This window comes from Parus major, chromosome 27, assembly GCF_001522545.3.
Source record: "Parus major isolate Abel chromosome 27, Parus_major1.1, whole genome shotgun sequence".
Classification (NCBI taxonomy): domain Eukaryota; kingdom Metazoa; phylum Chordata; class Aves; order Passeriformes; family Paridae; genus Parus; species Parus major.
The window spans coordinates 361,159-364,709 of record NC_031796.1 but is presented as its reverse complement, the minus strand read 5'-3'; positions in this window follow the sequence as shown (position 1 = coordinate 364,709).

The following is a 3,551-nucleotide window of genomic DNA, read 5'->3' as shown; positions in this document are numbered from 1 at the left end:
ATAGCCGAAGGATCAGGCGGAAAGAGCCGAGCGTCGACGGAAAACAGCTGGGAAAGCCGCGCTCGGCAGCCGGGAGGAAACTACTCGGCGCCGGAGGTGGCCGAACTGGGGCGGAGGTGGCCGAGCAGGAACGGAGATGGCCGAGATGGAACGGAGCCGTACGAGCTAGGACGGAGATGTCCGAGCAGAGACGGAGATGGACGAACGTGAGGCGGCTGGTGAACCTCCGTCAGGGCCTGTGGCTGGTCCCTCAGAGAGCCTTTGCTCTGGAAGTTCTACCCGTGGAATGTAGAACTTGTACTTTGTGCCACAGAACGGACTCTGAGGATCCCCAGCTCTGTCGGGAACCACCGCGTTTTTCGGGGTGCTGTTCCAAGGACTCCCTCCTGTCATCACCAGCGCATCCTGAGCCAGCCCGGCCGCCTGCGCTGCGTTTGGCTGGTGGTTCCCGTGTCCCCGTTCCCAATATCGGGGTCAGCACGGCCCAGGTCCTGTCCCCGTCACTGAGGGGTCCATGCTGATGGTGCTCTCCAGATAGGTTCAGCCACCATATCACAAAATCCCAGGATCGTGTGGGTTGAAAAAGACCTCCCAGATCATCGAGTCATCAACCTGTGACTGATCGCTGCCTTGTCAATAGACAGAGCACTGAGTGCCACGTCCGGTTGTTCTTGGACACCTCCAGGGACAGGGTCTCCATCAGCTCCCTGGGCAGCCCCTGTCAATGTTTAACAACCCATTCTGTGAAGAAACTCCTGGCAATGTCCTCATATCCAGGATTAAAACTGGCAGATGGGGGTATAAATACAAGGCAGGCCAATTAAAGCTTGGATGTGGTTGAAAGTGTGATATCTGGCACATATTTTGCTTTTTTTACAAAATAATGGAATAAAGATGCACAAGTAAACCTCAATTTATTAAAAATACTGACCTATCAATAGACACCTGCAGCTAGCAGAAGCCTTCCTTCTCCAAATCCCTCTGTGGGCTTGCTGAATCAGCGGTAGGAGCACCGCGATGCACACACACCTACACACAGACTCTGTGCTCCATCCTGCTCTGTTCAGGGCTTTGCGCTTGCACTCAGGCCCGAAGGTCAGATCCTGACGTGCTGCCGAGCACACGTGAGCAGGGGCAATATCTTTAGGTGAGAATCGAAGCTCTGTATGGAGTGGGAGAGCTCAGCCTGCCTCCTTCCCCACTTCCTCTGCATTTCTGAAAAGTGTAGTTACAAATTTGTTATTGGCAGCAAATCTGCAGGTGTTTGCTTTCAGGGTGTGAGCAGGCAAAGCTTTCTTCAATCCTTCACCTGAGACAAACCCTGGGATGGATACCTGGCTTCCTAATCAGGTTGATCCAAGTCATTTTGCCAGATAGGAGGGTGTGAGTAACATGGCAGTGAAATGTCTCCTCCCCTGAAGGCCTTTGGCCTCGGTGATGTTGAAGATGGTGGAGTGTATATATGGTGTGAGGCTCCAAGCAAGGAGCACAGTCCATGTTCACCCTCCTCCTGATCTCATGCACTGCAGATAACTCCTCCCGGGGATTAAAGCTGGCTCCTGTCTCTCCCGTTCCCCAGGGCACAGAACTCCTGACATCCAGACCTTCTTTGGTATGAGAGTCTGTCTTATCACAGCCCGAGGAGATACAGGCTCTCTGGAGCATGGGGGCTCCTTGTACCTCTTCTCAGAGTCTCCTGGAATTCATGTAAAACATCCAAACTGTAAAAGGTCAGTGTTCGCTGTTGTCTTTGGAGATCTGGATCTACAGAGACTCCTCAGTCCTATGGTGCAGTTCTGCCTGTGGGGTTGCTCACTGGCACCCACAGATGCTTTTATAAATGTCCATGGGACTAAAGCTGCTTTCTCTGTGGCATCCTCAACTTTCCCAGCAGAGAAGGGGAGCAGCCTTGCCAGGGGAAGAGGCATGGAAGCACAAGCAGAGGTACAGACAGACATACTGTGCCTGTTCAAGTGCATCATTCCAACCTGCTTTGCTACAAACCAGCTCTGCTTTATCCCAAAGAGACACAACAGATCCCCCAAAGTAGAGTGTGGCTGGTTCTTCCCCGAAGGGGCCTTCAAGAGCTGGATTTTTCACATAGAAAACTATTTTCCTGTACTTCTGTGGTTTCCCACTGCTTGCTTTCTGTCTGTCTCTTTGAAGGTCTCATTTTGGTTTTAATTTAGTGTTACTCCTTTCAGCATTGAAGATGGGGGCTCAAACAAAAGGCCTGTGTTCTGCACAGAGGAGTGAGAGTGCAGCCTCTTGGCTTGAAGGGCAGGGATATCACAGCTATTGCAGGAATATCACAGCTAGCAGAGATATCAAGGCTAGTAGGGATATCATGGCTTCAGTAGGAGTGTCAAGGCTAGCAGGGATATCATGGCTGTAGCAGGAATATCATGGCTATAGCAGGGATGTCATGGCTCCAGGGTCCCCAGTCCCTGCTGAGGATTTCCTCTGCGAGTTGAGGCAGGTCCCCACCTTTCCTCTGCTCCATTCCTCTCTGCTACAGCACGTTCTGCTGCAGGAGTTGGTGCCACATCAGTGACAAGGACAGATGTGACCCCAGAGCAGCAAGCAGGGTCCCTTCTGACCCTGTCACCACAGCCCTCTAGGAGGTTAAAGCACAGATAGTACATTAAAAACACGAGGTGCTCAGATCCTGCCCAATGGAAGCTGTAGGAATAGCAGAGAGAGGAGCTCAAATCTAATCTTGCATCTGTAAACAGCTTATGTTGCTTTTTATGAGCAGTTGAATCAAACAGTGGGGATTGAAAGCAGCTGTTACTCAGTCATTGCACAGGAATGAGCGAGTGGCAACTGAAGTCAACACATCGGAGCAAAAATGCCTTCAATTTCTAGTCAAAGTCAGAGTGAGGACATTGGAAGAAGGAACAAATCAAAGGAAAGCGTTTTCTGCTCCCAGGTGTTCTGCTCATGGGAAAGCTGAGTTACATGTCATGAATTATTCACCGCTTGTGGTGATGCTCTGAAGATTGCTTTGCAGGTAGGAAGAGGGAGAGAGTCACCAGCCTGTATCACACAGGCTGCAGACAGCTCCTGGCTGGAACACAGCATCTGCCTGGAGAAGAACCACCCAGAGAGCCCATCCTGGCTGGGCTCCATCCCAGGCAGGACACTGCCCACACCCCAGGGACCCCCCACACCATGAGGGTGGACCTGGCCCAGAACTACCGAGGGGTCTCCTCCACCCACCCCATCAATAGGTAGTCCCCAGCCAAAGCAAACAAACCATGTAAGGGAGGAAGGAATGAAATGTAGTTAGACAAATGTCACAGGGAAAACCTGAAAAGAGTAATTAGGTGCAGGTATGTCATCGAACACCAGGCTTAGGTACACACACGTGGTGACCAACGCATTGCGACAGCTTAGGCAAAACATGCCAGGGAAGGGCCATGGATGGAGGAATCTCACTCTTCATGGTGCTCAGGTGGGTCCAAGCATTTCTGAGAGCCTTGGACACAAGAGGGAGAGGACTGAATGCAAAGAATCTTTGTGATGAGAGTATTCAGAGTACTCCTTCT